The sequence below is a fragment of the Pseudophryne corroboree genome, chromosome 2, assembly GCF_028390025.1.
Source record: "Pseudophryne corroboree isolate aPseCor3 chromosome 2, aPseCor3.hap2, whole genome shotgun sequence".
Lineage (NCBI taxonomy): Eukaryota > Metazoa > Chordata > Amphibia > Anura > Myobatrachidae > Pseudophryne > Pseudophryne corroboree.
Window position 1 is genome coordinate 421,355,130 of NC_086445.1, and position 26,751 is coordinate 421,381,880.

General features: G+C 46.8%; 1 protein-coding gene across 2 annotated transcripts in view; it reads left to right on the forward strand.

The window, feature by feature from the left end:
* Positions 1-26,751, forward strand: part of FRMPD4 (FERM and PDZ domain containing 4) — a 722,630-nt gene that overhangs the window by 619,235 nt on the left and 76,644 nt on the right. The gene's annotated exons all lie outside the window — the stretch shown is intronic.

A 26,751-nucleotide genomic window follows, 5' to 3' on the forward strand; every position in this document is an offset into this window, starting at 1 on the left:
TGGGGAGGGTACAACTACAAACTACCTGGGCCCAGGTCTGATGGAGGGGCCCAGAGTGGCCATGGGAAGTACCCCTCCCCCCCCCCCCCACACACACACACACCTCCTTTTTACCTGGAAGCAACAGCTGCAGCTTTTTTCTCAACTGCAGTATGGCCATGGGAAGTGCTTAAAAAACACTTTTTTCTGTATTTTTTTCTAAGGGTGCATGGCCACGCCGTCTGTGATTAGGCCATGGCCCCTGAAAAGTATCTGGACCCAGCCAGGCTCTCTACTGCCCTGGCTGGGAGGCCATGCTCCTGTGAGTGGGTGCTTCTCATGTGCTAGACACTCCCCCAAAGAGGTGTTGGCATGCCCCCAGCATGTTGTGATCACACCCCCTCCAGGGGGGCACAGCATACCCTCCAACAATTTACACATAAAAATCGGTACAAATTCGAAAAGGGGGCGTGGTCACTGGTAAAGCGGCGTGGCCATGCCCCTTTTTCTATACTTTCAATGGAAGTTTGGAGAGCCAAAAATTGGTACAGACCATAAAAAAAAGGTACTGTACGTGCCAAAAAGGTACACTTGGAGTGTATTGCACAGGGGCCCAGGAAGTTGTTGGACCGGGGCCCAGGATTTCTCTTGGTAGCCCTGTCTGTGATCAGATAGTCGCCGCCTCCAGGGGGAGTGTAAATTCAATGTGCAAGTGTGCGATCGCATGTGTATGCCAAGTGGTGAGAATACAGTGTGTGCAGTCTATACGAAGCCCGGGACTTTCTCCTCCAGTGCGATGAGAACAGGCTGATCGGGGCCGGAGCTGATGTCACACACCCTCCCTGAAAACGCTTGGTAACACCTGGGTTACTTGCAAATTTGCAGCACAGTGATCAGGTCTGAATTAGGCCCAATGTTTGCAGAGCCTTTTACGATGAAAACTTCTGTTTGCCATTTGTTGGCTGCTCAGCAGTGCTGTCTCTTTGCAATGTCTGTGTTGCTTGTTAACATACATTGTTATACAGAAGAGAATTGTGAATTGCGCTCCCCAATTAGGGCATATATCACCAAATTCAATGTCTGTCCACTTGGTGGAAAATGTTTTACACACTGTATCTCGCTGGGACGTCCTCTCTCGTATCCTTTTCCTTAAGATACCTCAAACAAAATTAGAAAGATACGCCTCTCATTGCGTAAAACAGTTTTTCTACATTTAATTCAAAAAACACATACAATTCATAAAATGTCTTAAAAGGTTTTTTCCACAACCATAAGGAGTGGCTGCGTACCAGAGTGGGCCTATACAAGGCATGTATGTCGCATGAAAGGGTTAATCCCGGGTACAACTCCTCCACGATCCAGATGTGATGCCCTTCAAGGTTCCACGCTGTATCAGTCCCTGCTTATCTCCACCAACGCGTTTCAACATGCAGTCTTTTTCAAGGTGTCATGGTGAAGGAAAAATCCCAGCGAGATACAGTGTGCAAAACATTTTCCACCAAGTGGACAGACATTGAATTTGGTGATATATACCCTAATTGGGGAGCGCAATTCACAATTCTCTTCTGTATATGCATGTTTAAGGTTTATGGTGACCTGGTGAATTAGCTGCACCCCTTCATTCATAGCGTGGATAATATCACCCTTGTTTAACATACATTGTTAACATGTGTCCCAGTGTTAGGGGATCCGGTCTTTAGATCAACAGTAAGTAGGTCGACACTGTCTAGGTCGACCACTATTGGTTGACAGTAAGTAGGTTAACATGGTTTCTAGGTCGACATGTTCTAGGTCGACATGACATAAGGTCGACATGAGTTTTTCACTTTTTTCTATTTTTAGAACTTTTTCATACTTTACGATCCACTTGGACTACAATTGGGAACGGTAACCGAGCGAAGCGAGCCATGGCGAGGGGACACGGTGCACTGATTGGGGTTCACTGTCACTGTACTGAGAAAACTACACGGAAAAAAGTAAAAAAAACTCATGTTGACCTTTTCTCATGTCGACCTAGTACATGTCGACCTAGAGTCCCTGTCAGAGGCATAACTAAGGGTGATCGAGTAGGGCACGTGCCCTGGGCGTCTTGGCAGGCCCATCAGTGGGGGGCTCCGCCGGCGGCCAGGACATCATGCCCACTCGCCCCCGTTACTGTTCCCCTGTTCCCGGCCAGTCCCCCATCCCGCTGCTATGCGATAATGTGAGGGGAGGAGAGCACAGCACCTCTCCTTCCCCTCAATGTGCTCAATGTCTGGTGATGGACGGTCCAGTGTGGCAGCGGCGGGGCGAGTCTCCTTGGTTTGGTAGCCAATCAGAGCTCGCGGACTGGCTTCTGATTGGCTGCCAGTCCGCGAGCTCTGATTGGCTAACGAACCGGCGCCAAGAAGATACCCGCAGCCGGAGACTGGACTTCATGGTGCGTTGAGGCCGGGCAGGAGAGGCGCTGCGACAGTGAGCGAGGGGGAGGGGGATCTGGCAGTGGCACTGTGGGGCAATGTGTATCTGGCACTGGCACTGTGGGGTATTGTGTATCTGGCAGTGGCACTGTGGGGCAATGTGTATCTGGTAGTAGCACTGTGGGCAGTGTGTATCTGACAGTGGCACTGTGGGGCATTGTGTATCTGGCAGTGGCACTGTGGGGCAATGTGTATCTGGCAGTGGCACTGTGGGGCATTGTGTATCTGGCACTGTGGGGCAATGTGTATCTGGCACTGTGGGGCAATGTGTATCTGGCACTGTGGGGTAATGTGTATCTGGCACTGTGTGTACTGTGTAAAAAAGGCACTCTGCCTGCGTACTTTGTAAAAAGGGGACTCTGCCTGCATACTGTGTAAAAAGGGGACTCTGCCTGCATACTGTGTAAAAAGGGGACTCTGCCTGTGCATTATGTAAATAGGGGACTCTACTGCCGTAATGGGCAAAAATTGAATGAAGGTGTGCTGAGAGACGGCACAAGGGGTAGGTGATAGTGTGCTGAGAGACGACACAAGGGGTAGGTGATAGTGTGCTGAGACACGACACAAGGAGGAGGTGATAGTGTGCTGAGAGGCGACACAGCGGGTAGGTGATAGTCATGTTGGCACGCCCCATTTTCAGTGGTCACCCCCTTCTGGTATGTGACCACGCCCATTTTTTTTCGGCGCGCACATACTTTACTGTACATTTTGTGTGTGTGGGGGGGGGGGGGGGGGAGGGCACCACTCTTCATTTTGCCCTGGGCTTTGAAAACCCTGGTTACGCCTCTGGTCCCTGTCGACCTAGAAATCATGTCGACCTACTCACTGTCGACCTAAGTCTTATCTACCTAACATACCACACCCCAGTGTTAGATGATATCAAACAAAAAATGATAGGATCATTGTATTTAAGGTTACTTCAGCACCAAGTACTATTCATTGGGTTTACTGTCAGTAGTGAGACTTGCACTTTTTAGAACAATGGGGGTAATTCAGAGTTGATCGCAGCAGCAAATTTGTTAGCAGTTGGGCAAAACCATGGGGGTCATTCCGACCCGTTCACACGCTGCTGTTTTTCACAGCCATGCGAACGGTTTGGATCTGTGCATGCACGGCAGCCGCAATGCGCAGGCGCGTCATTGCCCAGCGATGGCCATCACTGGACAATGACAAGAAGAACAAAGAAAGCGATCGCTGCCGCGATCGCAAGAAGATTGACAGGAGGAAGGCGTTCCGGGGCGTCAACTTACCGTTTTCTGGGAGTGGTGAGTCCAATGCAGGCATGTCCAGGCATTTGCAGGGCGGGTGTCTGACGTCAATTCCGGGACCGGACAGGCTGAAGACATCGCAGTGGGTATGTAACTTGAAAGCTACTTAGAAACTGCACAAAATGTTTTTGCATAGCACGGCTGCACAAGCGTTCGCAGCCTTGCTATGCAAAAAAAAACCTCCCCCATAGGCGGCGTCTAGTTGATCGCACGGGCAGCAAAAAGTTGCTATGTGCGATCAACTTGGAATGACCCCCCATGTGCACTGCAGGTGGGGCTGATATAACATTTGCAGAGAGAGTTAGATTTGGGTGTGTTATTTTGTTTCTTTGCAGGGTAAATACTGGCTGCTTTATTTCAGACACTGCAGGATTTCAATCCATGACGACGTAGTGTGTTACTAATGGTAACCTTTGTGACTGTGGTCCCAGCTCTCTTGAGGTCATTGACCAGGTCCCCCCGTGTAGTTCTGGGCTGATTCCTCACCGTTCTCAAGATCATTGATACGAGGTGAGATCTTGCATGGAGCCCCAGGTCGAGAGAGATTGTCAGTGATCTTGTATTTCTTCAATTTTTTAATAATTGCGCCAACAGTTGATCTCTTCTCTCCAAGCTGCTTACCTATTGTCGAGTAGCTCATCCCAGCCTTGTGCAGCTCTACAATTTTGTCTCTGGTGTCCTTAGACAGTTCTCTGGTCTTGGCCATGGTGGAGAGGTAGCAATCTGACTGTTTGAGGGTGTGGACAGGTGTTTTTTATACAGATAACCAGTTCAAACAGGTGCCATTAATACAGGTAACGAGTAGAGGATAGAGGAGCTTCTTAAAGAAGAAGTAACAGGTCTGTGAGAGCCAGAAATCTTGCTGCTTGGTAGGTGTCCAAATATTTATTTTCCACAAGAATATACAAGTAAATTGTTTAAAAATCATACAATGTGATTTCCTGTTTTTTTTCTTCAGATTCTGTCTCTCACAGTTGAAGTGTACCTATGATGGAAATTACAGACCTCTCTCATCTTTTTAAGTGGGTCAACTTGCACAATCGGTGGCTGTCCAAATACTTTTTTGCTCCACTGTATATATATATAAACAAGGCCACATAATTACAGTATACAGATAGTGCTCTCGGCCAGTCTATGGGGATCGGAACCCGCAGTGAATTAGCTGGGCTCCAGTTATGCTGTGATTCAGTCCTCTGCAGCATGCAGAATCAGTGTTCACTGGCGGGTTCCATCAGTCCAGCAGCAGCAGTGGGTGTACTGTCACTATTTCCAGCACAGGCTCCTGGGACAGAGATGATTAATTCTGCAGCAGCAGCGGGTGCACTGCAGAGCTCCGTTGGAAAAGCAGCAATCACACTTGAATCCTGCTGGGAACCACCAGAGCCGGCCCTAGGCATAGGCAAACTAGGCAAATGCAAAGGACATTTTGAATGCCTAGGGACACAAGCAGCTTCTGCGGATCTGATTAAAATGATATGCAGCATGCCTATATTCTGTGTGTGATTGTGGCTCTATCTGCATACGAAATGCATTACTAATGTACGGCATTATGTGTATAAGGTGTACTACAGTACTTTGTAGCGTAACATATAGAAAGGGCACTTCTGTGTGGCCTAATGTGAATAAAGAGCAATATGGTGTGGTGTAATGTGAATAAGGGGCACTACTGTGGGGAGTAACGTGGTACTACTGTGTGATGTAACGTGAATAAGAGACAATATTGTATGATATAATGTGAATAAAGTTGCAGTACTGGGTGGCGGAATTTCAACTGGGGGTATGTGTGGCTGTGCCCCTTCCCAGCAAGAACACGCCCCATTTTAGGCTGCGCACCGAATGTGCACACTGTTCTTATTTAAAATATAGGGGGTAGGAACACCAAAATGAGGATTGCTATGGGTGAGGGGTGATAGTGCTGGGAAAGGGGTAAAGGGTCAGAGGCGGAACTAGCATCCGTGCAAGGGGGCACCAGCCAAAATCTTGCCTAGGGCATCATATTGGTTATGCTCGGCTCTGGGAAGCACACAGGTGCTGCTGTACATGCAGGTGCCCCTTCAGGGCTTGGTGCCCAGAGGCAGGCATCTCCATTGCCTCTGGTAGTTACGCCCCTGGTACCATGTATTAATAAGATTTGTCTTTCATTGTACTGTGTGACACACTATACATGGCGTAGTATGTTTATTAGCAGGATCACACATTTCTAGCCTTTATTGTTTAAGCAAGTATTTGTGATTTTTTGTATAGTGTTCTGATTATTGCTACGTCAGTATGACAGGTACAGTGCATGTATGCATCTTTTGAAATTTTGTATATAAAAAGAAAAAGAAACAACATCTGAAATGAGAAGTTAAACCTGTCCACTTTCCTTCATATTCATGGCTCAAGGACATGACATAGGGAGCTTTACATGCTGGACTAAACATCTTCCACCTGTATTTGTTACCTCCTCCAGAAAGTTTTTAATCACAATAAATTTCCATTTAACAGATTTGTACCATACTTTGATCAGCCCCTTGTTAAGGGCCCTACACACTGGCAGATAAAATGCATGATATGAACGTTCTCGTTCATATCGTGCAGTGTGTAGGCACCAACGATTAACGATGTGCGGCCCCGTGCTCGCTAATCGTTGGTGCCCCGTCGCTTATGCATGCAGGCCAATATGGACGAGATTGTCCATATTAGCATGCAGTGCTACGGAGCCGGGTGATGGGGGGAGTGAAGAAACTTCACTCCCCCGTCACCTCCCCCCCCCCCGCCGCCGGGTCGCCCGTCGGCCATATCCGCCGTCGGGCAGCTTGGCAGCGGATCGGTAAGTGTGTAGGGCCCATTACTCTTGGAGTACCTGCTTCAAGTGCAAAGTGCTGCCTTAGTTTGCTTTGGAGTGAGATAATTCAATATGTTCCTCTGAAAACAACAGTATACATTTCAGAGAGGTAAAATAAATTAAATCAATACTTTCAGGGAGATTGTATGATATAGGAATGAAAAAAAGTGAACATGATAAAGACACTTAAATCAGCAAGCTGAAAATGATAAAACACTGCCTTTTTACAGTAACCTTATTATACTTACTATGGGCCTGATACAAAGTTGTATGCTGCCTTTTTACAGTAACCTTGTTATGCTCACTATGGGCCTGATACAGAGTTGTATGCTGCCTTTTTACAGTAACCTTATTATACTTACTATGGGCCTGATACAGAGTTGTATGCTGCCTTTTTACAGTAACCTTATTATACTTACTATGGGCCTGATACAGAGTTGTATGCTGCCTTTTTACAGTAACCTTGTTATGCTCACTATGGGCCTGATACAGAGTTGTATGCTGCCTTTTTACAGTAACCTTGTTATGCTCACTATGGGCCTGATACAGAGTTGTATGCTGCCTTTTTACAGTAACCTTGTTATGCTCACTATGGGCCTGATACAGAGTTGTATGCTGCCTTTTTACAGTAACCTTATTATACTTACTATGGGCCTTATACAGAGTTGTATGCTGCCTTTTTACAGTAACCTTGTTATGCTCACTATGGGCCTGATACAGAGTTGTATGCTGCCTTTTTACAGTAACCTTGTTATGCTCACTATGGGCCTGATACAGAGTTGTATGCTGCCTTTTTACAGTAACCTTGTTATGCTCACTATGGGCCTGATACAGAGTTGTATGCTGCCTTTTTACAGTAACCTTATTATACTTACTATGGGCCTGATACAGAGTTGTATGCTGCCTTTTTACAGTAACCTTGTTATGCTCACTATGGGCCTGATACAGAGTTGTATGCTGCCTTTTTACAGTAACCTTGTTATGCTCACTATGGGCCTGATACAGAGTTGTATGCTGCCTTTTTACAGTAACCTTGTTATGCTCACTATGGGCCTGATACAGAGTTGTATGCTGCCTTTTTACAGTAACCTTGTTATGCTCACTATGGGCCTGATACAGAGTTGTATGCAAATGCAATTGCAAATTTCTAGGCTACAGAACTGCTAATGTTAGCAAGTGAAGCTGCTGCCCAGAAATGAAATGAGATACCCACCAAAGCCATTGAAACTCATTGCAATTGCGTACACATTAGCATCCTAAAGGCAAAAACAAGGAACATTGGCCCTCATTCCGAGTTGTTCGCGCGCAAGCGGATGTTAGCAGATTTGCTCATGCTATGCCGCCGCCTACTGGGAGTGAATCTTAGCATCTTAAAATTGCGAACGATGTATTCGCAATATTGTGATTACACACCTCGTAGCAGTTTCTGAGTAGCTTCAGACTTACTCGGCATCTGCGATCAGTTCAGTGCTTGTCGTTCCTGGTTTGACGTCACAAACACACCCAGCGTTCGCCCAGACACTCCTCCGTTTCTCCGGCCACTCCTGCCTTTTTTCCGGAAACGGTAGCGTTTTTTCCCACACGCCCATAAAACGGCCTGTTTCCGCCCAGTAACACCCATTTCCTGTCAATCACATTACGATCGCCAGAACGATGAAAAAGCCGTGAGTAAAATTCCTAACTACATAGCAAATTTACTTGGCGCAGTCGCAGTGCGGACATTGCGCATGCGCATTAAGCGGAAAATCGCTGCGATGCGAAGATTTTTACCGAGCGAACAACTCGGAATGAGGGCCATTGACTGTACAGGACTATGGCAACGCAAGGCTGGACGTGGCAGTAGCGACGAAGGCTCCGTGTTCCTCTGCAGACATGTTCGCAGTTGACAGCCTATACATTCCCCGCAAAACAGACATGACACTCCTGCGTTTTTACCACCACTCCCCATAAACTCCCCTAAATGGTCAATTCCTGCCAATCGCGGCACATGCCATGCACAGTCTGACAATAACTATTAATCAATTGCAAAAACATTGGCGTAGCGCATAACTCTGAATCAGACCCTATACTAAATAACCAAAATTCCAGTGGTAAATACTGGAATTAAGTATAGTGTCTAATTATATTTAATAATATAAGTTTTCCTGTTTGTCATATCAGCTACTGTAAACCAAGTCTGTATTTCCTAAGCAAATTGTAATAGGGGGAGCATTATGACAGTGAGGTGAGTGGAGTCAAGTGCAGACAGTCACTCACCAGGGTGCAGAACTGCTACTTTTGTTGCTGTAGCGAGGACCAGCTGTCTTTTCATACCGCTTTAGAATATTGTCATTGTATAAATAGAATTCCAAAATCATGTCTGTTTCAATTGGTTCCACTTGCTGCCTACTCATACAAATTGTTATATTCAAATGCAAGTGGATGTTTAGTCATGGATGTATCTGAAAAGAGTGAAAAATATATTTTAATAAATCTGCAGCCACTTGAAAGACAGTATCATCAGTAGTACTGATATCACTTCACATCACATTAGAGCACATTTAGGGGGTAATTCCAAGTTGATCGCAGCAGGAAATTTTTTAGCAGTTGGGCAAAAACATGTGCACTGCAGGGGAGGCAAATTTAACATGTGCAGAGAGAGTTAGATTTGGGTGTGGTGTATTCAATCTGCAGTCTAAATTGCAGTGTAAAAATAAAGCAGCCAGTATTTACCCTGCACAGAAACAAAATAACCCACCCAAATCTAACTCTTTCTGCACATGTTATATCTGCCTCCCCTGTAGTGCACATGGTTTTGCCCAACTGCTAAAAGATTTCCTGCTGCAATCAACTTGGAATTACCCCCTTAGTGATGAGGTAAAAGCTATTTCTAATATGGTTTAGTCTCCTATATGGTATTCAGTTAGTTCCTGCAATGCTGGTGGCTTACAGGCCACTATCGGAAGCCATTATACTATAGCTGTTATTCTAAGCTAGAGAAAATAATGCATTGAGGAAGTTGTATGTTACTTATGAATAAAGCACATAACATATATTCAATTGCATACCTCCCAACTGTCCCGAATACAGCGGGGCAGTCCCGCTAATTGGACACTGCCCCTCCCGCGGGGTGGGGGGCAGATTGGGAGAGCCAGTGATCACTGCTGCTCTGCTGTGATCACTGACTAGATGCCAAGCGCATGCGCACGGCATCTATCAGTGCAGGGAGGGTCAGCCAGGGGCTGCCCAGCTGCTTAGGGACGAAAACGGGGGGTTGCGCTACTAGGCCACGCCTCCACCTGAGGCCCGTCCTCTCCTCTCAAGGTCATACACCCTTTTCAGCCGTGGCCATGCCTCTGTTGCGCAAGGACCCTTTTTCTCATGATTACAAGTTGGGAGGTATGCAATTGTTATTGTTACTGTTGCCACAATGTAAAATAAAAAAATAAAAAATCAGACCACTTTCGAGACGATTGCTCTTGTGTCTAAATTGCAAGAAAAGATACACAAAGCAGCTGTTTCTGATAGGAGTGTCATGGGAGTGTTGTGGGGATGTATGACATGCTCCATGCTATTCTCTGAGTAGTGAATATGGGGAAGGGAGGCCTGTTTCAGATGGATCACTTGCACCTAGCATGGGGCTGGTGCAAGTGGCAACAATACTAATAATGACAGTTGCATCTCAGGGCGCTAAAACACTTTCAGATGCACAGATTTGCTACTTAGTTCTGCTGATTGTTGCATTATCATATGAAAATGAGTGCAATGCCAGCCACAGTCATAGGGAAAAGCGTCTACAAAAGTGTGCTCAGAAGCAGGCCCCTAGTGCAATCAGAGCTTCTTTCTTTTTGCTGGTCACAGCCAATACAGCTTTTTTAGGTGCACCATCTATTTTACCCTATCCTGATTGTGCTAAATAATAGTAGTATGTAGGGAGATATGTTTGTACCAGGGTAATACCCAAACCTACTTGCTCCCTGTCCAATCCAATAATATACATAATTACTTTAAAAAATCCTAGTTTTCAATGAAACAAATTATCCCACAAAAGAAATACAAAGTACCCCACAGAAAGTTTAAAAACACACACAGATACACACACACACACACACACACACACACACACACACACACACACACACACACACGGGCCCAAAAGGATAAAACCGTAATTGAAGACTTTTCATTTATCCTCTCCATATGGACCTACGATTCCAGGTATTATTTCCCAAGCTAAGAATCTATACTCAATGTTTAGATTACATTCAAATTTTCAACTTCTGTAATTCCCTAAATACAAGTCTGGGGCTCAAGTTCAGAACATGGGACCCCCTGGGCAGCATAACTAAACTGCCTCAGAACACTATCCATATGGACATCAATTGGGCCTGTGATGAGCGAAGTGAGCACGCAAGGGTACATGTTTTAATGTCTTGAACAAATTTAATGATGTTCTGAAACAGTTTAGTTATGGTAACCTGGGGTCCCATGTTCTGAACTTGAACCCAAGTCTGGTTTATCCTTAAAATACTTAAAGAATTTTGAGGATCCTATTTTGTATGGCTCATTGCGGCCATAGCAGGCTTGGACTGGCTCACAGGGGTACAGGGGAAACCACCGGTGGGCCCCCTCTGCCTGGGGCCCCACCTCATCCTCTAGTAATCTGGTTCTATACTGCAAAAATTATACATTATAAATATGTTACCTTATACTGCACATGAATATGGTGTAGATTCTACATTACATTGCTTCTATTAATCTGGTACATTATCATGCATGCACTAGCAGTATTTACTATGTATATTTGTCAAGGGGCTTAGACTATACACTCTCCAATGATTAGACAAGACTCTGTGGTGACTGGTCACACCCCTCTAGAGACTGACCACACCCCTAACATGGGCCCCTACCAATGCATTCCCCCGGTGGGCCCTTAATGCCCCAGTCCGACACTGGGCCATAGAAATAGTTTTTGGGGATATTTGTCAGAATAAATTTCTTAGGGACAGCTGAACAATGCTATTGGAACAGTGGCGTAAATTCATTCCAATTGCCCAGAGGCAAGTTAGAGTTCTAAAATAAATTTGGTGCATACATCTTTACACAAATTCACTAAAATAGAATATGTTTCTATTGGGCCTAATTATGGGATACCCCTTGGAAAGAGGTGCCATATGGTGGATGGTTCTGGTGGTGCCCCCTGGAGCAGTTGTGGAGTCCCTAGTCAATATCCCAAATTAATGCCCCATATTAATGTACAGTTTATATGCTGTTAATACATACATATACATAAAGCTCTCACCGCTAACTCATATCCCTTCCCTACACAGGTCCCCTTAAAATCAGTTTACAAACCCCCCACAAACTCAGCTCTCCCCACACAGTTATCCCCCTCACATAGCTATCGCTTCCTCACACAGACCCCTCCCACACACACAGTTCTCCTGACTAACTCAGACTCCACACACTAACAGCTCTCCCTTTTCACGCAGACCCCCCTCCCAGTTGTCCCTTTCTCACACAGAACCCCTCCCACAAACGCAGGTCTACTCTATCACTCTGTTCCGCTCCCCTCACACACACACAGTGTGTTATGATTCCCGTACTCCAGACCAGAAGAGATCTTATGGCAGAGGTCTGAGTACTGGGAAGATATGCTGGTTGTGGGAGCAGGAGAGCCTAGTAACCCCTGGCACCCTAACTCCGTTGTCTCGCCCGTGTTATCAGAAATCCCTTGCGAGACTATGGTTGCTTGAGCCCATGGCAGCCGCGTTCGAAGGGCGGATTATGTCTGCCCAACCCCGATGCCCCCGCAGGTCTTAATGGGAGACAAAGGGAAATCCGAGACAGGGTGATAACAAGGGGCCCTCTGACTAAGCAACCAGGCCAGGGGTTACAAGCTAACTAACTTTAACCAAAGGTATGTGCGGACTAGCCGCCAGGGAAAAGGACAACCAAAGAACCACTGATCCGTTACTCCTATCCAGCACCGCTGGATACCAGAGTGGATCTGTGGGAGCGGAATCCTCCGCAAAAGCTCCAGAACACAAATTAACTAAATAATTAACAGTAAGCGGACAAGCCGCAACACACGGCTGAGCCGCGACTCACGAACACCACAGGATGTTAAAGGTGCTCGGTCAGACTCCAGGAATAGATGGCAAACTTCCGAGTACAGGATCTCTGAGGACAGGAACAACCGGATTGAGCAGGACTGGAAACTCTCTGTAGCAGACACAGGCAAACAGGAAGCTATCACCGGCGTCTGTAAGAAGTCCTGAGGGTGCCTTTATTCAGGAACCCTCCAATCAAGATCCAGACAGGGTAATCAATGGAAATGCCGTGCAGCTTGCATGCTGCACGGCCAGCACATAATCAGGTAATTTAGGACAGACCCAGCAACGGGGAACGCGGCTGAACGTGGCGTCCCCGTTGCTAAGGTCAGAGCGGCTCTGTGCGCCCGGCGTCTAGCGTTGCCAGGGAGCCGGCGGCTGAATGCGCACGGCGTCCCTGGTTGCTAGGCGCCGGGCCGCACCGACGAGCGGACCCCGGCGCCTAACAGTACCCCCCCCTTGAGGAGGGGTCAAGGAACCCCTAAAGCCAGGTTTCTGAGGAAATTCTCGAAAAAATGCCCTTTTGAGCCTTGGGGCATGAAGGTCCTCATCCAGGACCCAAGACCTTTCCTCTGGCCCATAACCTCTCCAATGTACCAAAAAATAAAGCCGACCCCGGGACAACTTGGAATCGAGAACCTTCTCCACCAAGAACTCCTGCTGACCCTGTACATTTACTGGAGATCTCCCCTGAGATATTCTACGAGGAAATCTACTGGACGAAAAATAAGGTTTAAGCAATGAGCAATGGAAGGTATTTCCGATCCGTAAAGTTTTTGGTAAGCGTAACCGGAAAGCAACTGGATTGACTTTTTTGATAATGAGAAATGGTCCAATAAATCTAGGACCCAATCTGGCTGAGGTTTGTCGGAGTTTAATGTTGCGAGTCGACAACCACACCCTGTCTCCTACTTTAAAAGTGCACGGCCGCCGGAGTCTGTCAGAAAATCTTTTTTCCCGGAATGCTGCTTTTCTGAGAGCCAGGTGCACTTTTTTCCAAATAAGTTTAAGATGAGAGGTCAGGGCCAGAGAGGAGACAGAGGAATGTTGAAAAAATGAATTAGCTCTGGGGTGAAAACCAAAAACTGCAAAAAATGGAGACACATTGGTGGAGGAATGACAGGCATTATTATAAGCAAACTCCGCCAATGGAAGAAACTCAGACCAGTCATTTTGGAGTTTGGCCGAGTACAAACGCAAATATTGTTTAAGAGATTGGTTAACTCGCTCAGTCTGTCCATTGGATTGGGGATGATAGCCGGAGGTTAATGATAATTTCATCTTCAACGAAGCACAAAAGGACTTCCAAAATTGTGCAATGAATTGTGGACCCCTGTCAGAGACAATATCAGTGGGTAAGCCATGGAGTCTGAAAACATGGCGGAGGAACAAGACTGCCAATCCCTGGGCAGATGGCAATCGGGGAAGAGCAATGAAATGGGCCATTTTGCTAAAACGGTCCACTACCACCCATATGACTCGGCATCCGGCTGACAGAGGGAGGTCCACCACAAAATCCATGGAGATATGCGACCATGGCCTAAGGGGAACATTCAAGGGCATAAGTTGACCTATAGGCAAAGAACGGGGAACTTTATGCTGTGCACAGACCTGACAAGAAAAAACAAACTCTTTAATGTCTTTGGAAAGACCAGGCCACCATACTGAGCGGGAGACTAATTCCAAAGTCTTAGCGATTCCCGGATGCCCGGCAACCTTGCTATCATGAAACTCCGCCAAAACAGTAGCTCTCAAAAACTCAGGGACAAAAAGACGACCAGCAGGAGTATTTCCAGGAGCTTGATGTTGAAGCAGCTTTAACTGGGTAAATACATCCTGTGTGAGGCCTGCCCGAATGACTGAAGACGGAAGTATGGGAGTAACAGGACTGTTGTCTTGAACTGGAAGAAAACTGCGTGACAGGGCATCTGCCTTAGTATTCTTGGAACCTGGCCTGAAGGTGATAATGAATTTGAAACGAGTAAAAAATAAAGCCCAACGAGCCTGCCGGGCATTCAGTCGTTTGGCAGATTCAATGTATTGAAGATTTTTGTGATCAGTCAAAACTGAAATGGTATGGGTCGCTCCTTCAAGCCAATGCCTCCACTCCTCAAAAGCCCATTTAATAGCCAGCAATTCCCGGTTACCAACATCGTAGTTGGATTCTGCAGATGAGAATTTCCTGGACATAAAGGCACAAGGATGTAATTCAAGGGAATCTGGATCCTTCTGAGAAAGGATAGCCCCTACTCCAACCTCCGAGGCATCAACCTCAACAATGAAAGGCAATTCTGGGTTGGGATGTCTAAGGACAGGGGCTGAGACAAAGGCTTGTTTCAAGGCCTGAAAAGATAACTCAGCTTCACATGACCAATTGGTAGGATCTGCTCCCTTCTTAGTAAGTGCCACAATGGGAGCAACTAGGTCAGAGAAAGAGTGAATAAATCTTCTATAGTAGTTTGCAAACCCTAAAAAGCGCTGAATTGCTTTTAAATTGGTGGGTTGCGCCCAACTAAGGATGGCTTGGAGCTTCTTCGGTTCCATACGGAATCCCCGAGGGGAAATAATGTACCCTAAAAAGGATACCTCCGTGACATGAAATTCACACTTCTCCAGTTTGGCATATAGGTGATTTTCACGTAATTTCTTTAGCACCTGACGCACCTGGATAACATGTTGTTCTTCAGAGTCAGAATATATCAAAATATCGTCTAAGTAGACTACAACGAATCTTCCAAGAAATTTACGGAGCACATCATTAATGAGATCCTGGAAAACTGCCGGAGCGTTTGACAGGCCGAATGGCATAACCAGATACTCATAGTGGCCTGATTGAGTACTGAATGCCGTTTTCCACTCATCCCCTGACTTGATTCTGATGAGGTTATATGCTCCTCTAAGGTCAATTTTGGAAAAAAATCACAGCCGAACGTAGCTGATCAAAGAGGACAGAGATCAGCGGCAGAGGGTAAGTATTCTTTACTGAGATTTTATTCAAAGCTCTAAAGTCAATGCAGGGTCTGAGTGAACCATCCTTCTTCTCTACGAAGAAGAAACCTGCACTTAATGGGGATTTAGATGGCCTGATAAAACCTTTCCCAAGGCTTTCTTTCACATACTCATTCATGGCCACAGTTTCAGGACCAGACAATGCATATAACCTTCCTTTAGGCAACGTGGCACCAGGAATTAGCTCAATGGCACAATCGTAAGGCCTATGGGGAGGCAGAATATCCGCATTGCCCTTGGAAAACACGTCGACAAAATCCTGATATTCCTCAGGAATGGGTGCAGGAACGGCGGCAGCTACTCGGATAGGAAGCGTAATACATTCTTTCCTACAGATGGTACCCCATTGTAAGATCTCCCCCGACTGCCAATCAATGATGGGATTATGAAAGGCCAGCCAAGGGTGACCCAGAACCACAGGAACTGCTGGACAATGAGTAAGGAAAAACTCAATCTTTTCAGAATGCAGGGCACCCACCGAGAGTAAAACAGGAGGTGTACCTAGAGAAATAACCCCATTGGACAAGGGACTCCCATCTAAACCATGCATGGTGACACACCTACCCAAGGTTAACTGAGGAATACCTAAGGCCTTGGCCCATGTTAAATCCATAAAGTTCCCTGCAGCTCCACTGTCCACAAAAGCAGAGACCGAGGAACAGAGGCTGCCAAAGGAAACTTTAGCAGGAACTAACAGTGAATTATTTGAGGAGATGAGCTGCAGACCAAAGTGAACCCCCTCACAACTCACTTGGTCAGGAAGTTTCCCGATTTGTTCGGACAACTACGGGCAAAATGTCCCTTACCTCCACAGTATAAACAAAGACCAGAATTTTGCCTCCTGGTTCTTTCTTCAGGAGACAATTTGGAGAGACCTATCTGCATAGGCTCCTCCATGTCTACAGGAATGGAAAGCACACAAGGAGAAGACCCGACAGATGCCCCTTTTTCAGCCCTCCGCTCTCTGAGCCAACGATCTATCTTAATAGAGAGCTCCATGAGTTTATCGAGAGTCTCAGGAGCGGGATACTGAAGGAGACTGTCTTTTATAGATTCAGATAAGCCGAGGCGAAACTGACTGCGCAGGGCTGGGTCATTCCATCCACAGTCGTTCGACCAATGGCGAAACTCCGTACAATAATTCTCTGCGGGATTCCTACCCTGTCTAAGAGCACGCAACTGACTCTCAGCGGACGCCTCTCTATCAGGGTCGTCATACAATAGCCCTAAAGATTTTAAAAAGGCGTCTACAGACGATAAGGCCGGATCGTCTGTCTTTAAACCAAAAGCCCAGGTCTGAGGATCCCCCTGAAGCAGAGAAATAATAATTCCAACCCGCTGAGCCTCCGTACCTGAGGAGACTGGTCTTAAACGAAAATAAAGTTTACAAGACTCTTTAAAATTAAAAAACTGTTTTCTATCCCCAGAAAAACGGTCAGGCAGATGCATTTTTGGTTCAGGGATGACCCTCGGGGAAGTCCGTAACAGATCTTCCTGTGACCTCACCCGGAGGGACAGATCCTGAACCATCTGAGTAAGTTCTTGAATCTGACTAACTAGAAGCTGGCCAGGATTTGGCCCAATACCGGCGGGATTCATGAGGCCGACAAAATCTCCCAACTGAATAAGTGAAAAAATTAACTCCTGTTAATTTAAATTTTTTCTTTTGTCTGGCCGGTGATAATGTTATGATTCCCGTACTCCAGACCAGAAGAGATCTTATGGCAGAGGTCTGAGTACTGGGAAGATATGCTGGTTGTGGGAGCAGGAGAGCCTAGTAACCCCTGGCGCCCTAACTCCGTTGTCTCGCCCGTGTTATCAGAAATCCCTTGCGAGACTATGGTTGCTTGAGCCCATGGCAGCCGCGTTCGAAGGGCGGATTATGTCTGCCCAACCCCGATGCCCCCGCAGGTCTTAATGGGAGACAAAGGGAAATCCGAGACAGGGTGATAACAAGGGGCCCTCTGACTAAGCAACCAGGCCAGGGGTTACAAGCTAACTAACTTTAACCAAAGGTATGTGCGGACTAGCCGCCAGGGAAAAGGACAACCAAAGAACCACTGATCCGTTACTCCTATCCAGCACCGCTGGATACCAGAGTGGATCTGTGGGAGCGGAATCCTCCGCAAAAGCTCCAGAACACAAATTAACTAAATAATTAACAGTAAGCGGACAAGCCGCAACACACGGCTGAGCCGCGACTCACGAACACCACAGGATGTTAAAGGTGCTCGGTCAGACTCCAGGAATAGATGGCAAACTTCCGAGTACAGGATCTCTGAGGACAGGAACAACCGGATTGAGCAGGACTGGAAACTCTCTGTAGCAGACACAGGCAAACAGGAAGCTATCACCGGCGTCTGTAAGAAGTCCTGAGGGTGCCTTTATTCAGGAACCCTCCAATCAAGATCCAGACAGGGTAATCAATGGAAATGCCGTGCAGCTTGCATGCTGCACGGCCAGCACATAATCAGGTAATTTAGGACAGACCCAGCAACGGGGAACGCGGCTGAACGTGGCGTCCCCGTTGCTAAGGTCAGAGCGGCTCTGTGCGCCCGGCGTCTAGCGTTGCCAGGGAGCCGGCGGCTGAACGCGCACGGCGTCCCTGGTTGCTAGGCGCCGGGCCGCACCGACGAGCGGACCCCGGCGCCTAACACAGTGCACCTCCTTCACACAGATCCCCGCACACAGCTCTCCCCCTCCCTCACACTGGCTGGTTTTCTCACACAGACACACACACACAACACACACACACACACACAACACACATACACACACACACACAAACACAAACATACGCACAGCTCTTTTCCCTCCCTCAGATCCCCTCCCCTCAAACACACACAGTGTAACACACTCACTCAGATCTCCATCACACAGACCACCAGACACTTCTCTCTCCAATCAGTCCCCCCCACACAATTTCCCACCCCTGAAACACACAAAGTACTCTAGTCCGCCCCAAACACAGATCTGCTCACCCCCCCCCCCTGCACTGACATTCATTCCGAGCCCTTACTGTCGATTATCTCACTTATGCTGTGGGCAGGATTCCTTCATGTGCATGAAGCACTCTGAGGGATATTCAATTGTTTCAAAAGTCAGTTGGGTGTCTGGTTTTTCCTATCTAATAGACAGGAAAAAACAGACACCTAGCCGACTTTTCAAACAATTGAATTCCCCCCAGAACCTAAACAGTGTCTCCATACTAGGGACAAAGTGGGTCATTCCGACCTGTTCGCACGCTGCTGTTTTTCGCATCGGTGCAAATGGGTCGGTTCTGCGCATGCACGGCGGCCGCAATGCACAGGCACGGCGTTGCCCAGCGACGGCCGTCACTGGGCAACGACAAGAAGAAAGAAGAAAGTGATCGCAAGAAGATTGACAGGAGGAAGCCGTTCCGGGGCGTCAACTGACTGTTTTTTAGGAGTGGTGCGGCGAACGCAGGCATGTCCTGGTGTTTGGAGGGCGGATGTCTGACGTCAATTTCGGGACCAGCAAAATTGGATTGATCGCACAGGGTAAGTAACTCTTACCCTGGTCTTGTTCTACACAAAACTTTTTTTGCATAGCAGGGCTGCACAAGCGATCGCAGCCCTGCTATGTAGAAATACACTCCCCCATAGGCGGCGTCTAGTTGATCACACAGGCTGCAAAAAGTTGCAGCATGCGATCAACTCGGAATGACCCCCCAATTGTAGGAGTAGAGGGAGCTGCAAGTGCCGCTCTGCGTACACCACGCCCCATGTATAGAGGCACCACTAACCGCTCTACAATAGAGATGGCCATCGGTGGCTGTCCATCGATGGTTGCCATCGATGGCACCATCTGTGATAACCATAGATGGCACTTAAACCATTTATGGTGAACCATCGACGATTTGCACCACTCGATGGCCATCGCGGAAAGGTGCTGGCCGGGCCGTGTGCCAATCAAAAAATGGGGGCAGTGCTTAGAGGGTGTCAGGGGCAGAGCTTGTCGCGGTCACTTGCAAAAAAAAATATTTGTTCAGGATGTGCCATCGATGGAGGGAAACCATCTGGTTCTCTCCTATCGATGGCAATAACATTCGACATTGGCCATAAACCATCGATGATTTGGAATCATTGATGGTCATCCCTACTCTATAATGAGCTTCAGGCTCCACAGGTGACCCGCCCCTGCTTCCTCCCCCCTGACGTAGACAGCCGTACGGGTACTGCAGGGTTGTACTGCGGGGCTCAGCCTCATACTGTAGGTAATCCATCTGTGACACCGGAGCAATGGAGGAGGTTCCCACTTCGGGGCTGATGCCTGCTGGCAACCAACTCTATTGTCTCCGGTACTTCCGCTACTGTAGTCGACTGCATAACTGACGTGTGACCCTGTAGTCTTGAGCCTTGAGGTAGAGAGTTGTTCAAAATAAAATAAAAAATAATAAAAAGCACTGTAACGTAAAAAAAAATCATGAAAAAATAATTATTGTAGTCTTGAAAAAAAATGTAATTGAATAATAAAGTATTTTTCTGCATCTGCTAATTCTTTCCTTCTTAAATGCAGGGCCGCCATCAAGGGGGTGCCCTGTGTACAGTTGTCCCGGGCCCCGCCACTCTGATCAGAGTGGAGGGCCTGGGCTGCACACACAGCCACCAGTGGATATACCCGGCGGCATCTGCTGCCGCCGTACCCACGGGCCGCCGCTCCCCGTCCCTCCCCCCTCCCACTGCTGCTCACCGCCGCTCCGTCCTGCTGATGTGAGGGGAGGAGAGCGCAGCCCTGCGCCTCTCCTGCCCCTCTGTGTATTCAATTCAGCACCGCCCGTGAGTTAATCAGAGCTCGCGGACCGCGACCTTTGATTGGCTCACAGATCGGCGCTGAATTGAACAGAGACACCCGCACCCGCTGGAGACTGAGGGGAAGGAGAGGCACAGGCTGTGCTCTCCTCCCCTCACACAAACACAGGTGAGCAGCAGGGGAGTGGGGGGCTTCCTGTATATCTGGCACTGGGGGCATATCTGGCACTAGGGGGGCATGTATACCTGGCAGTGGGAGCATATCTGGCACTGGGGGCATATCTGGCACTGAGAGGGGCATGTATGCCTGGCAATGGGGGCATGTCTGGCACTGGATGCATATCTGGGACTTGGGGGGGGGGGGGCATGTATACCTGGCAATGGGGGCATATCTGGCACTGGGGGGGGCATGTATACCTGGCAGTGGGAGCATATCTGGCACTGGGGGCATACCTGGCACTGGGGGGGGGGCATGTATACCTGGCAATGGGGGCATATCTAGCACTAGGGGGGCATGTATACCTGGCAGTGGGAGCATATCTGGCACTGGGGGCATATCTGGCACTGAGAGGGGCATGTATGCCTGGCAATGGGGGCATATCTGGCGGTGGATGCATATCTGGGACTTGGGGGGGGGGCATGTATACCTGGCAATGGGGGCATATCTGGTACTGGGGGGGCATGTATACCTGGCAGTGGGAGCATATCTGGCACTGGGGGCATACCTGGCACGGGGGGGGGGGGCATGTATACCTGGCAGTGGGAGCATATCTGGCACTGGGGGCATATCTGGCACTGGGGGGACATGTGTATCTGGCACTGGGGGCATATCTGGCACTGGGGGGACATGTATACCTGGCAATGGGGGCATACCTGGCACTGGGGGATATCTGGCACTGGGGGGGGACATGTGTACCTGGCACTGGGGGCATATCTGGCACTGTGAGGCAATGTGTATCTGGCCCTGTGAGGCAATGTATATCTGGCACTGTGAGGCAATGTATATCTGGCACTCTGGGAGCATTTGTGTATCTGGCACAGTGAGGCAATGTGTGTAAACAAGCGAAGTGTAAATCTTCCATTTGCCAAACTCAGGCAGAAGTAGGGAAGAAACAATGAGTATGCTCAGCCATCTACTGGGCATCGTTTTACGCAGGTTGATGGAAGAGAGGGAAACATTATGTACCATCTGTTCACATTGCACTGTGGGCACAGTCAAGTGTCTCTTCAGCTATGCAAAGCACAGGCTTATTATACAGCTATCAGTGCACTGTTTATGCCAGTAACTCGAAATTCTCAGTTTCTCATTACACCACAAAAATCAATCATCATGTCTTAGACATTACTTGTGATTTGTCTTTCAGAAGTTCTTGTTTATTTCCCTAGGCCTCACTCGAAAATGCAGTTTTATAGATTATTTGCTAATTTAACAAAAAGTATACAACATGTGCCGCAGTTATAATTATATCTTAAGGCACATCTATTGTTCATGTTCCAGCATGGAGAACTGACGTAGCTGCTTGTAATTCTCACACGAAAGGTCTGGCCTCATCACATAAAGAACTATGACTATTGACTCTATGTGCTGTCAGAGGTGTATCTAGGAGTCCAAGCACCCCTGGCAAAGTAAGGAACCGGTGTGTCTCTCCCTTCCTCCTTCCCCCCCATATTCCCCCTACCCAATGTTTTTTCCCCTCTACCACACGTTAAAAAAAAAACCTTAAAATAGAAATTAATTTAATATAAAATAAGTAGTTTCAGATGGATATAATATAATAATTTAATAATAATACTCTATAATGCTCTGCTCCAGTAGGTTGCTGCATTAACTCCTGCTGACTGCCTGTTTACCGGACATCCGCACCGCCCCTCCCCCCCTTCACAGCTTGCCACCTGCAGCTCACTGTAGTGTTTATTAAGTGATACTGCCGCACGCACGGGCTGCTTATAGGCTGGTCACATCCAGACTGCCCCTGATGTTACTGAGGCACTGTGCTGCGCAATTAGGGAAGCCAATCCCAGCGGTGGCGCAGCGTGACCTCGCGCTGCTCTGGGGAGCCGGAAGGAGGAAGCCGGGCAGCGTCTGAGCATCCTGTGGACACTCAATGCTGATCCCTCAATCCCCGGGATTGGCCCTAAATCCCGGGATTGGCCTCCCTATGCGCAATGCAGAGAGCAGCACTGGCCATGTCACAATGACAATAGTTTCTCTTGTCCTCGCTCACATTCACATAGCACTACTATTTGAATGTGATTCTACCCCCTGGCTGCGGGTGGCACCTCACCCCCTCTGGCCAGCGCCCTTGGCGAGTGCCATCCGAGCCAAAGGGTAGATACGCCCCTGTGTGCTGTATATATAACCTATAAACAATGCATAATATATGTAAAATGCCATGTAGGGTACTACTGCTGCCACATGTACAGCTCACTACTGTTATATAAGATCCTCTTAATTGCAACATTACTAAACAATTAGGGTTACATAAGATAACAGCATTACCAACACTTATTTATTATTAATGTAATTACAATACTATTTACTAGCTTACACTTCCATTCTCAGACTTTTTAATAGATTTTCCTTTCAATTAAAAATATATTTTAGATGTTAAAAATAACTGTGTGAAATTGCAGTGATGTTGCCTGCTAAGCATCTTCCTGGAGTGTGTGCGACCATGTAACTAATATAATTTGTACAAAATGTATTGCTAAGAGCAACAGTTAAATACTCTTGTGCCGGGCACACTTTTGTATGTCATGTAAGCTATGATTTTATATAATTGTTATTTTATTTTTATACCTCTAAACTAAAGAACAATGATTGGTGTATGTCTCCACACTTGTTCTAAAATTCAATAAAAATAGTATTAAATATTTACGGTATTTCCATATATTCCAAAATTCATAGAGAAGAAGCTGTATTTGGTATATACAGTATATAATCACTTCTCCTATCAGATGAAAGTATAACTACCACAGGAATTGACAATATGTAATAAATGTATATAATATTTCCCATATACTATATACCTGGGTTTATGTCACCACAGAAATAAGTGGTGAGTTCAGATATATTCACATTAATTTTCACTTAAAGTATAAACATATAAGTGAGAACACCATGAAGAGTCAAATTATAATCTTTCCAAAATTATTTGCATCCATGCAGAAAATAGCTTTGATCATACAAAGATATACATATACAGGGTTGGACTGACCCACAGGGGCACAGGGGGGAACCCCGGTGGGCCCCAGTACCTGGGGTTCCAGCTCCTCCTCTAGGAATAAGGCTCCAGACTGTACACCTAAATTATACACTATACATATGTTACCTTATATTGCACAGGACTATGGTGTATTTTCTATAGTGCATTGCTGTTATTAATTTGGTAAATTATCATGCATGCACTAGCAGTATTTACTATATATATTTATCAAGGGGACAAGTCATTGCTCTCTCTAATGGTTAGCCAAGCCTCTGTTACAGCTGGCCACACCCCCTCTGGAAATTGATCACACCCATAAGCATGAGCCCCTGCCACTGCATTCCTCCGATGGGAACTTCATGCACCAGTCGGACACTGAACATGTATATCTGGCTGCATTTCTTATGACACCTATATATCTATCGGGGTGCAGTCAGTATACCAGCTGTCGGGATCCTGGCGTTTAGGAGACTGACAGTGGAATCCTGACAGCCGGCATTTTACCTACAGATGGAATCACGACACCCGCCCGGTATTCCCACTCATTGTGTGGGTCCACGCCACCAACTGAGTTGGCGTAGAACCAGTGGCAAGATAAGCGAGCCACTAGACCACTAGACTAAGTGAGCCACTAGACTAGGCATGCATAGCTTCCAATGGCATTGGGTCACTAGTGTTTATTGAGAGAAGACAGAAGTGTGAGAGAAGACAGAAGCAGCCAGATGAATTCTGAAGTGTATAGAGATATACTGTCTGATCAGCTTCAAATAAATTCAACAAAGTTGATTGGATAGCGCTTCACAGAACAGATAGGCAATGACCCTAAACATACTACGAAAGCAAGAGTTTTTTAAGGCAAAAAAGTGGAATATTCTATTCTGCAATGACCCTGTCAATCACCTGTTCTCAACCTGTTTAAGAATTTTACTTACTAAAGACAAAACTAAAGGCAGAAAGACCCACAAACAATAGCTAAAGACACGCAGCAAAGGCCTGGCAAAGCATAGCAAAGGTGAGAACACACCATTTTGTCCGTGGGTTTCATATTTTATGTAGTCATCGCCTGCAAAGTATTCACCACAAAGTATTTAGAATGAACATCTTATTTCTGATTATGATAAATATGAGCTCCTAACATTTGGGAGCTGTGTATTAGGGAACTACTGTAATGTTTCATACAATATTTACAATCGTACAATCCGACACCGCAGTGAGCCAGTTGCAGTCTGTGACTGCGCTGGCTACACTCTGACTGCCAGTGATCTTCCATTGGAAATGCTACCTGCCAACCACACACAAGACAAGCAGTCATGGGGGGGGGGGAGTTCTCCCTCTCAGACTGCAAGTACTGGCTGCGATTGACAGAGAGTGACCTTACAGGGGAAGCTGGTGTTTTGCGCATGGGCGGTGCCACCACCTGCCAGATCCACTGCGCAGGAACCGGGACCCAGCCAGCCTGGGGCTGTCTCCCTCTCACCCTCTCCGGACTCATACAGCACTAGTGTAGCACAGGCAGAGGCTGCCCCCTAATACAGAAAGGTAGGGGCCACAGCTGATATGGAGCTAACTGTACTTGTACTTATATACAGTAGCTCCAGTATATTTAGTTGTGCTTTACAGTTTGATCAAAATAGTAATAAAACAAGACTGGATAATAACAAACAGACAAAGAGGTACGAGGGCCCTGCTTACAAGTTTACAATCTACAGGGAAATACAAAGGAAGTCACTTATTTCTATATTATGCCATATACCTGATCAAATTACATATTTGTTACTCAACATAATGGATAAACTATTTTAAAAACTCAGAATCCTATGTTTACTGTCACAAACCTTGCTAATAAAAAAAGATATATATTTTTAATTTAATGTTCTAGAAATTGATGATTGTTCTTATCTCAGATTGCATTGCTACAGATAGTTTTAGTATGGTTCTTATGGAGCTCCAGAAGAAGCTAGTTTGAATGCTTGTCTTTGTTTTTCAGACTGCATTAGCAATACAAATCATTGCTCAAATGTCTGTGCGCCATAATTTTCACATTAATGAAAGACATTAAAGAATGAAAGAAGATTTACTTAGCTTAGTCGCTTTAAGCTCATGGCATATTCTGATCTAATAAATTTTGCACAAAATTAAAGTAACTTATGAATGCTTCTTGCTGATTATTTGGTTCAGAAGCCAAGCACAATGACAGTAAACCCCTTAACAATGTCACTGAAAGGCTTTGCATAATTGTAAAATATGTCTTAAAGTGACAGTACTGTAACACCAAAATGATATAACGTTGGTGGCTATTTTACATTGATTAGATTTTTAACCAGCTGCAGCCAATTTGTGCTGTGTCCTCTTTCCTTTATACTAACCACACCATGGCCTGATCCCTTTCAATGATCCTAGGGTCTGTCAGACACAAAGGTTCTTAATATCATTGATCAACTATAATAGTATAGGCCAGAAATGGGCCGTTAGTGAGGTTTCTTTTTAAGTTGCAAACAAGAACAATCTTATTTCTAAGGTAAAGGCCCATATAGACGGGCCAACGTGGGAGAGATGTGTGCTGAGCGGTTCGCTCAGCACACATCTCTCCCGCCGCTCAGCACAGCGCGATCTGTGCTGAGCGTGCGGGGGGAGATGGGGGGGGGGGGCGCTCATTTCACCCAGCGGGTGAAGTGAGCGACCTGCTAGATTGGACTGCATGCAGGCCAATCTAGCACCAGCGATAGCGATGCACGGGGCTGCGCATCGCTATCGCTGTAGGGGGTACACACGGAGCGATAATGCTTAAATTCTAAGCAATCTAGTCAGATTGCTTAGAATATCGCTCTGTGAGTGCCCCCCTTAAGGGGGGTACACATGGAGAGATCCGTGCTTAAAAGCTAAGCAATCTGACTAGATAGCTTAGATTTTAATCATGGATCTGTCGTGTGTATGCCCCCCCAGTGATAGTGATGCGCGGCCCTGCGCATCGCTATCGCTGGTGCTAGATTGAGCCTGCATGCAGGCTCAATCTAGCGGATCGCTCACTTCAGCGCTGTGTGAAGTGAGCAGCCCCCGTTGTCGTCCCCCCTTACTCAGTACATCGCGCTGTGCTGAGCGTGGGGAGAGATGTGTGCTGAGCGGTCTGTGTTAAGATCGC